We start from the raw sequence: 11,288 nt of genomic DNA on the forward strand, positions 1-11,288 counted from the left end.
AAGTGAACACGGTGTTGGAGTTATGCTTGACGTAGGTAGTCCAGGATCACTTCTTGATCATACCTTTATCGACCGTGCTTTGCCTTCTCTTCTCGCTCTCATTTGCGTATGTTAGCCACCATATATGCTAGTCGCTTGCTGCAGCTCCACCTCATACCTTTACCTTACCCATAAGCTTAAATAGTCTTGATCTCGCGGGTGCGAGATTGCTGAGTCCCCGTGGCTCACAGATACTTCCAAAACCAGCTTGCAGGTGCCGTTGAGTCCGTACAGATGACGCAACCAAGCTCAGGAGGAGCTCGATGAAGATCTTGTCCTTTGTGTTGTTTCCGTTCTAGTTGATCAGTAGTGGAGCCCAGTTGGGGTCGATCGGGGACCTTTGTCGCATTTGGGGTTCTTCTTTTATTTAGGCTCCGTAGTCGGGCCCTGATTGTATTTGGTTGTTGTAATGCTTTATTCATGTATTTGTGTGAAGTGGCGATTGTAAGCCAACTATGTACCTCTTTCCCTTATGTATTACATGGGTTGTGTGAAGATTACCTCACTTGCGACATTGCTTTCAATGCGGTTATGCCTCTAAGTCGTGCTTCGACACGTAGGAGATATAGCCGCATCGAGGGCGTTACAACCCTCTTCGGGCTGTGTTCGCTCCCTTCTCCCTTTCGATACTAACCGAGAGGGTTATCTTCCCCCTCTTCAGTGTCGCTCCCTCCGGATTCTCGGAGGTCGTCATCTTCCTCCTCCTCATCTTACGTGGGCAGTCGCTCTCCACTTCCTCTTCCTCCTCCTCTTCATCCTCGTCTTCCTCGTGAGAGGAGACGACTTCGGTCTCTACGGACACTACGTCTGAAGGACCTTTGCAGCGGGGCCCATCCTTGGGCCCCTTGCCCTTCTTCTTGGTCTTGTTCTCGGGCGCCTGATAGGGCGCCGGGACCAGTGTCTCCTCCTGTTGAGGAGCGATTGGGTCTTCGGGCAACGAAGCCGGACTCTTAATTCGCTCCGACTTCTTGGTCCAGCCCTGTAGAGAGGTGGGCTGATAAGTTTCGCAATGATCAAATATATAGACCAGATATGTCTTCAGAAAATTAACACTTACCGGAGTGGTCGGATTCTTGGCGTCGAGGCTGACGTCTTCGGTCTCCATGGGCCAGCTCTGCCACGCCTTGAAGAGTAGCTTCCACATTCCCTCGTGCATCGTGCCGAGGAAATGTTGTAGAGTCTGGCACCTCTAGATTGAACTCCCACATGCGGGAAGTCCGGCGCTGGAAGGGGAGGATGCGACGGAAGAGCATAATTTGCACTACGTTGGTTATACCAACGTTTTTGCTCAGCATGTTGGTGATATGCGTCTGCAGTGTTTGCACCTCCGTCTGAGACCCCCAGTTGAGGCCCTTTGCGGTCCAGGATATGAGCCTCATGGGGGGTCCGGATCTGAACTCCGGAATCGCCGCCCACTTGGTGTGGCGCGGTCAGTGATGTAAAACCACTCATGTTGCCAGATCTTGACAGTTTCGACGAAGGCCCCCTTGGGCCATGTGACGTTGGGCAGCTAGCTTATCATGGCCCCGCCACAATCCGCATGTTGCCCGTGTACCACCTTCGGCTTCACATTGAAGATCTTCAGCGACAGGATGAAGTGTGGGGGGTTGCAGAGAAGAGCTTCACACACGACGATAAATGCTGAGATGTGGAGGAAGGAGTTCGGGGCTAGATCATGGAAATCTAGCCTGCGGTAGAACATGAGTCCGCGGACGAAGGGTGGAGTGGAAAACCTAACCCTTTAAGGAAATGGAGGAGGAAAACGACCCTTTCACCGGGCTCCGGAGTGGGAATGATATGACCCTTGGGGGAGCCTATGCGTGATGGTTGCGGCGAGGTATCCCGCACTCCGGAGATCCTTTATCTCCTTCTCCGTTATGAAGGAGGCCTCCCACTTGCCCTTGGAACCAGATCCGGACATGGTCGGAGGAGGAGGAGGTGGTGGTGAGGAAGACAGAAACTTTTCGGGCGCTGAAAGCTTGGGAGATTGGAAGGCCGAGGAGACTGGAAGGCATGGGGAAGAAAGGAGAAATACATTGCCCTCCTATAGGTCGTAAAAATGCCAACCCCCCCCCCCCCACTTGCGCCTTGAATATCTCCTATTCCCAATGAAAGTGTGCACCGTAAACGGTTGGATTACCCAAATTCTATTGATGAGCAATCCTATATTAAGTGGGTACAATCTCTGTTTTGATAGGACGGGCCAATGGGGCTTGGCATCGGAAAACGGAACGCGGGATGTGAAAACGGTTCAAAACACTGAAGGTCAAGTCTGACGCCTCGCCGAAAAAAGTTGTTAGTAAAAGACACTATTCTTATTTTTCATATATCCTGCCTTCGCGGCTAAGGGTTGTGTTAATAATGCAAAGCCAGATACAATTCTTGTACACAGGAAAACTGATGTGTATTGTTCAAGGAACCCACCTCGCAATGCTGAAGATAATCTACACGCCGAACATGTCGTCATTGAAGACTGGCTCAGGAGCTACTGAGGGAGTCCTGGACTAAGGGGTCCTTGGGCGTCCGGTCTATTGATATGGGCCGGACTGATGGGCCATCAAGATACAAGGCAGAAGACCACCTCTCGTGTCCAGTAGGGACCCCGTATACGTGGATGGCAAGTATAGGTGTCTGGATATGCTATTTCCTTTCTGTTAAACCGACTTTGTACAACCCTAAGCCCCTTCGGTATCTATATAAACTGGAGAGTTAGATCGAAGGTAGGATCATAACATTACTAGGTTATCCGAGCTAGGGTTAGCCATTACGACTCATCTAATATAATAAAGCAGGAGTAGGGTTTTACCTCCATTAAGAGGGCCCAAACCTAGGTAAACATTGTGTCCTTTCGATCATAGATACCATTGATCCTCAGCCGTACAACTTGGGCCCCCCTACCAGAGATCTGCCGGTTTTGACACCGACAGGGATGCCTACTGGGGCAATCCTAAGCTTAGATGCTTGAGACTTCTTGAGTATTATCTTGGGATGCCTTGGGCATCCCCAATATTGAGATTTTGTGTCTCATTAATTCCTTTTATATCATAGATTCCCTAAATCTTAAAAACTTCATGCACACAAAACTCAACAAGAACTCGTAAGATACGTTAGTATAAATCAATGCAACACCTTATCATTCTCTACTATAGCAAATCACTAAAATTATTATTTAACATTGCATACTAAATGCCTCTGCATATGAAATACTTGTATCCTCAAATAGAATCATTAAACAAGCAAACATATGCAAACAATGCAAACATAACAACAATTTGTCCAAACAGAAAAGTCTATAAAGGATCAAGCAAGATCCATATTTATTTAATTCCAAAAATTCTACAAAATTACCACACTATAAAACATTTATAATATCTTATTATGCAAAAATTCAACATTTTATCACATTCTGACTTTTCTAGAGAATTCACGCAATAGCATGCAACTTTCTGTTTTGAAATAGCAACGCATATACTTGCAAACTAAGCATGGCAAAGACTATACTTGACATTTTTATTGAAGAAAAGGATACAAAACATTATTCTAAATAAAATCAAGAAAATCCTAGTAAAATAAAATGATGCTCCAAGCAAAACACATATCATGTGATGAACAAAAATATAGCCCCAAGTAAGGTTATCGATAATGTTGGAGATGAAAGAGGGGATGCCTTCCGGGGCATCCCCAAGCTTAGTTGCTTGGATCTTCCTTGGATATTACCTTGGGGGCGCCTTGGGCATGCCCAAGCTTAGGTTCTTTTCACTCCTTATTCTCCTCATATCGATATCTCACCCAAAACTTGAAAACTTCAATCACACAAAATTAATGGAACTTCGTGAGACGCGTTAGTATGTTAAAGAGCAAGTCATTCAATAAGGTACTATCAAGACAAGATTTATAATCGTTCTCATACAATGCCTACTGTACCCTATCATTTCTACAATTTATATTGACCAATATAAGCCATAGAAACTGGAAAACAAGCAAACTATGCATTGAAAACAGAATCTGTGAAAAACTGATCAGTCTATAAAGATCTGAATAATCACCCTACTTCTGCGACTCCAAAAATTCTGAAAACTTAGGACAACGTGGGAAATTGGTATATCAATCATGTTTAAACAATTCAAATCAAAATCACATTCCAGTGAATTTTAGAAATTCCTCGACTGAGCGCAAAAGTTTCTGTTTTTGCACAGAATCAAGTGAACTATCTACCACACTATCCCAAAGGCTTTACTTGGCACTTTATTGAACAAAAAGGTATAAAACATGATTACTACAGTATCTTAATCATGTGAACACAAAATAAAAGTAGGAGTAAATGTTGGGTTGTCTCCCAACAAGTGCTTTTCTTTTATGCCTTTTAAGCTAGGCATGATGATTTTAATGATGCTCACGTAGAAGTAAAGAATTGAAACACAAAGAGAGCATCATGAAGCACATTAATAACACATTTAAGCCTAACTTACTTCTTATGCATAGGGATTTTTTTAGCAAATAATTTATGGGAGCAAGAATCAACTAGCATAGGAAGGCAAAACAAGCATAACTTCAAAATCTTCAACTCATAGAGAAGAAACTTGATATTATTGAGATATGTAGAAGCATATGTTCCTCTCTCATAATAATTTTCAGTAGCATCATGAATGAATTCAACAATATAACTATCAGATAAAAGCATTCTTTTCATGATCCACAAGCATACAAATTTTATTACTCTCCCCATAAGCAAAATTATTCTCATGAATAGTAGTGGGAGCAAACTCAACAAAATAGCTATCATGTGATACTTGATAAGCATAATCCAAATGAAAATAAAAACCATGATGACAAGTTTTAGGGTTATCATTATTCTTTATAGCATACATGTCATCACAATAATCATCATAGATAGCAACTTCATTGTCATAATCAACTGAAGCCTCTTCCAAAATCATGGATTCATCATTAAATAAAGTCATGACCTCTCCAAATCCACTTTCATCAATATAATCATCATAAATAGGAGGCATGCTTTCATCATAATAAGTTTTCTCACCAAAATTTGGGGGACTAAAAATATCATCTTCATCAAACATAGCATCCCCAAGCTTATGGCTTTGCATATAACTAGCATCATGGATATTCAAAGAATTCATACTAGCAACATTGCAATCATGCTCATCATTCATGTATTTTATGCAAAACATTTTATTGAATTCATCTTCTACCAATTGAGCAAAAAAATTTGATCCATCATTTCCAAGAAAGACATGATAAAGACGAATCATATGAGGCAACCTCAATTCCATTTTTTTTGTTTTCTTCTTATAAACCAAACTAGTGATAAAACAAGAAACAAAAAGATTTAATTGCAAGATCTAAAGATATAACTTCAAGCACTCACCTCCCCGGCAATGGCGCCAGAAAAGAGCTTGATGTCTACTACACAACTTGATCTTGTAGACTCGTGTTGGGCCTCCAAGCGCAGAGTTTTGTAGGATAGTAACAAATTTCCCTGAAGTGGATGACCTAAGGTTTATAAATCCGTGGGAGGCGTAGGATGAAGATGGTCTCTCTCAAACAACCCTCCAACCAAATAACAAAGAGTCACTTGTGTCGCCAACACACCAAATACAATGGTAAATTGTTTAGGTGCACTAGTTCGGCGAAGAGATGGTGATACAAGTGTAATATGGATAGTAGATATTGATTTTTTTAATAGTGACAATAAAATTAGCAAGTTAATAAGTAACAAAAGTGAGCACAAACGGTATTGCAATGCTTGAAAATAAGGCCTAGGGTCCATACTTTCGCTAGTGCAACCTCTCAACAGTGCTAATATAATTGGATCATATAACCATCCCTCAACGTGTGGCGAAGAATCACTCCAAAGTTCTTATCTAGCGGAGAACATAAGAAGAAATTGTTTGTAGGGTACGAAACAACCTCAAAGTTATCCTTTTCAATCAATCTATCCAAGAGTTTGTACTGAAATAACACCAAGTTATTCTTTCCAATCGATCTATCTAAGAGTTTGTACTAAAATAACACCATATGATATGCATCAACCAACTCTAATGTCACCTAGATACTCCAATATCGCCACAATTATCCATGAGTTAATTATACAATATGCATAAAACAGTTTCAGATTCATAATACTCAATCCAACACAAAGAACCTCAAACAGTGCCCCAAAAATTCTACCGGAGAAAGTAGGGCGAAAACGTGCATAAACCCCATGCATATATTACCCCAATGTCACCTCGGGAATCCGCGAGTTGAGTACCAAAACATATATCAAGTGAATCAATATAATACGCCATTGTCACCACGGGTATTCATATGCAAGACATATATCAAGTGCTCTCAAATCCATAAAAATATTCAATAAGATAATAACGAAATCTCAAAGGGAAAACTCAATTCATCATAACAAGATAGAGAGGGGAAACCACGATATGATCCAACTATATTAACAAAGCTCGCGATACATCAAGATCGTGCCAAATCAAGAACAAGAGAGAGAGAGAGAGATAGAGAGAGAGAGAGAGATCAAACACATAGCTACTAGTACAAACCCTCAGTCCCGAGGGTGGACTACTCCCTCATCATGGAGACCATAGGGATGATGAAGATGGCCTCCGGTGATGACTTCTTCCTCCGGCAGGGTGCCGGAATAGGGTCTAGATTAGTTTTTCATGGCTACAGAGGCTTGCAGCGGCTAAACTTTTGATCTGGGTTAACTTTTAGGGGTTTCTGAATATATCTAATCTTCCAGCGTTGGAATCACGCGAAGATGGGCCTCAGGAGGCCCACCATCCACCAGGGCGCTCCAGGAGGGTGGCGTGCCCTGGTGTCTTGCGGGCAGCAGGGGCGCCCCTCTGGTGGTTCATTGCTCCATTATTTCTCTTTTCTTCCCAAAAAATTGCAAAAAGTTTCGCCCAATTCCAAGAACTTTTATTTCTGCACAAAAAATAACACCACGGTAGTTCTGCCGAAAACAACGTCAGTCCGGGTTAGTTCCATTCAAATCATACCAAAACCATATAAAATTATTGAAAACATGGCATGAATACTTCATAAATTATAGATACGTTGGAGACGTATCAAGTTGCATTGGGATTAACCTGAAGAGGATGATCCATTATAGTAGAGATAAGTATTTCCCCGGTAAGAAACCAAGTTTATCAATTTAGTAGGAGAACTACGCAACACCTCATTAGCAACACCTACACACAAAATAAAAAAATACTTGCACCCAACACAAACAAGGGGTGTCAATCCCTTGGCGGTTAATTGCAAGGATCAAATCTCGTAGTGATAGATAGATAAATAAAAAAAATAAAATAACATGAAATAAAGTGCAACAATATATTTTTGGATTTTAATATATGATTTAGATAGACCCCAGGGCCATAATTTTCACTAGTGTCTTCTCTCTTGAAAATAAAATATGGTGGGTAAACAAATTACTACTGGGCACTTGATAGAAAAGAGAATAATCATGATGTCATCTAAGACAATGATCATGTATATAGGCATCACGTACGATACAAGTAGACTGACTCTCGCATGTATCTACTACTATTACTCCACACATTGCCCTCTATCCAGCATGCATCTAGAGTATTAAGTTCATAAAGAATGGAGTAATGCCTTAAGCAAGATGACATAATGTAGACAAAGTAACTCAATCAATATGAATAAACCCATCTTTTTATCCTTAATGGCAACAATGTCATGTCCCTTTCTGTCACTGGGGTTGAGCACCGCAAGATCGAACACATCACAGAGCACCTCTCCCATTGCAAGAAAACTCAATCTTGTTGGCCAAACCAAATCAATAGATTGGAGAGAAATACAAAGCTATAATAATCATGCATAAAAGAGTTCATAGAAGACTCAAATAATATTTATAGATAATCTGATCACAAACTCACAATTCATCGGATCCAAACAAACACACTGCAAAAAGTGATTACATCGAATAGATGTCCAAGAACATCAAGGAGAACATTGTATTGAAGATCAAAGAGAGAGAGAGAGGGAAGAAGCCATCTAGCTACTAGCTATGGACATGTAGGTCTATCGTAACTACTCACAAATCATCAGAGGGGAAGCAAGGTTGATGTACAACCCCTCCATGGTCGATTCCCCCTCCGACAGAGTGCCAAAAAAGGTTCCAGATGGGATCTCTCGAGAATAGAAGCTTGGGCGGCGGAAAAAGGGTTTCGTATGGATCTCTGTTAGTTTCCCTAATTTAAAGAATTTATAGAAGCGAAATTAGGTCAAATAGCTTAACATGGGCCCCACAAGCCACCAGGGAACGCCCTGGTGCCTTGTGGGCTACTCCTTAATCTTCTGGCCCTCTCCTGAAGCTTCCAGGGTCTCTTTTGTCCAGCAAAAAATCGTCAAAAAGTTTTGTGGCATTTGGACTTCGTCTGGTACTGATATTCTAGAAAACCAAAAACAGGCAAAAAAACCGGCACTTGGCACTAAGTTAATAGGTTAGTCCCAAAAAATGATATATATAATTGCATACAAAACATCCAAGATTGATACTATAATAGCGGAACAATAAAAAATTATAGATACATTGGAGACGTATCAGAGGATACTGATACATCTCACCTTGGGTTTGTAAATTATTGTGAAGCAAAGAGCATAACACATGATAGCCAATAGTTCACTCGAATGTCATTCATGTACTCATAGGGATCGATGTGGATGTCCACAGTTCCGCTATTGGTCTTTGAACGAAAGGGGTTTTGTTCATGTCTATGTTTACCGAACCTACATGGTCACAAGCTTAAGGTAATCACGATCCGCTGAGTGTTATTAGGACATGAGTAATAAGGAAATATTTGTGAAATAATTTCACTAATATTCTAAATAGTTTCAAGAGGAATCAGAAATGTTTCAGATTCACCGGAAGGGTTTCAGGGTTTATCGGGCAATACCGGGTATTACTGATAAATAATATATAGGTGGAAAATGCTTCCAAAGATGTTAAATTAATAATAAAAGACTCTACTAATAGTTAAGAGGCTTTAATATTTAATTTAATATCAAGGTGCCTTAAAATGCTAAGTGCTGGAAAGCATATTAGGCCACTTGGGCCCATTAGGTGGAGGTGCCCCTTCCTCCTTGTAGAAGGAAGGGAGAGCCCGAATTGGAGGGGGATTCCCCCCTCCTTGGCCAGCCAAAGGGGGAGGTTTTCCTCCCCCTTGAGGCGCCCTTCTCTCCTCCCTCCAACCTATATATACTTGAGGATTTTAGCTCTTTGGACACAAATGTTATGTAGTTCTAGTTGATCCTAGTTGATCAATTAGAGCTAGACGTAGATCCTCTAATCCTGATAATTATAATCCCAGTTGTGTTCTAATATCCTCCCTTGAATTCTCCGACAACGATTATCTCTGGATGGCGAAGTGTTGCCGGATCATGAAGACCATACGCTTTCAACTCCACTACAAAAAAACACTTCTGTGATGATACGTGTTTGTCATAGTAGGTCACATTTTCTGTCATGCATGTACATCTGTGATGATTTTATTAAAGAGTCAAGATAGTCATACCTGTGATGTCATAGAAGTGTTCCATGACAATAATCGAATTATCATCACAGAAGTGTCCACTTTAATGACGCGTTCCATGACGATAAATGGTGTGTCATGGAAGTGTTTTCTTCAAGGGTAACCGACACGTGGAATACACCATAACGGGTCGTTGTTAAGATATCATGGGGGTTTGGATCCAATAACCCATTAACAACCCAGACTAATGGCAATTTTCCACGTGTAAAATTCTCATTCGCCAAAGGTACCACATATCAGCTCGGCGTTTTGACATATATCAACCGTTTAATGGATAGGAGGCGCCAATGAAACATCGACACGATGGAACAACCCAATAGTTGCCCATTTAGGTTAAAAGGGTCAGCCTAGTGAAAGGCCCACTAGATTTTGTCATATACTAATGGGTTGGCTGTTAACAACATGCCATGTTTTGGGACAAATTACGACCCATATCAAATCCGACCCATTAATAGGCCACTGTAGTTTTGGGCCCATTAAAGGCCCGATTTGTATTTCGGCTTGTTAAAGTCTCGTTTAATAGTTTGACCTAGTTCAGCCTAATATTTTTTCCGGCCTGTTAGCAGCCCTTGGTGCATTTGGGCCATTTTCGGCCCGGATTCACTTTCGACCATTTAACGGCTCGTATTGCATCTGGGCCTATTTCTGGTCTGAAGTGACTTTCAGCCTCTTAACAACTAGTATTCTTCATGGATAAATTCCAGCCCAACCTCACTATCGGCATGTTAAAGGTTCGTGATATAGCCGGGCCTAACTATGGCCCGCTTTGCATCCGACCTGCTTACAGCCCATAATGTGATTGGGCCAATCAAGGCCCCAGATAAATTTGACATGTTAACGACCCTTATGTAATTGGGCCGAGGTATATTTCGGCCTGCTGTCGGCCCATGCATTGTTCGGCACAATTCAGGCCCAATCTACTTTTCAGCATGTTAAAAGCCCATGGTATTTTCTGGCCCAAGTCCAACTAAGGCCCGCGGTTTACTCAGTCGGTTAAAGGCCTGAAACTACTTTACAACTAGGCCTGCTAATGGCTCGAGATGATTAGCGTGTTATGGGTCGGCCCGTTTGCGTAGCGTAATTTCATTTTATGTACCGCTGACGGTCTAATAATGTATTGGCCCAGTGTGAACCTTTGAAGCTTTCGACCCAAATTACAGCATACCGACTAAGAATAAACCTATATTATACAATAAAGAAATTACAGTATATTGCATCATTGGGCATCAAAGTTCACCACAAGTGATAATAAAGCGCAATCAGACCACAAATTATGTACACTGGGCATCAAAGGTCACCACCAGTGCAAACAAATGCGCCGACAAGATAATATACAAAACCGACATCACTTCAATAAAGTTCAAGAGATGTTAGCCCTGGCCCGGAGTTGCAATGCAAGCAGCTGAACAAGCCGATGAGACCTCAGTTGTTTGAACATGAAATCCTCCAACTCTAGCTGCTTAGCAATCAAGCACGCACGGGTGTTCTCTATAATCTTTGTTAGAGAATGGACTTCAAGTCGGTGCTGAACTGAACCAAGTCTTTCTGCTTGAAGTTGGGACTGAAGAAGTCAAATTGATTGAGCCAATAACTTCAAGTTGGGACTTCAAGCGAGTATCTTGCACTCATTGTCTTCATCAATACATGACCTTGGTGTCATCTTTTTCT

The sequence above is a fragment of the Triticum dicoccoides genome, chromosome 7B (genome assembly GCF_002162155.2).
Source record: "Triticum dicoccoides isolate Atlit2015 ecotype Zavitan chromosome 7B, WEW_v2.0, whole genome shotgun sequence".
Classification (NCBI taxonomy): domain Eukaryota; kingdom Viridiplantae; phylum Streptophyta; class Magnoliopsida; order Poales; family Poaceae; genus Triticum; species Triticum dicoccoides.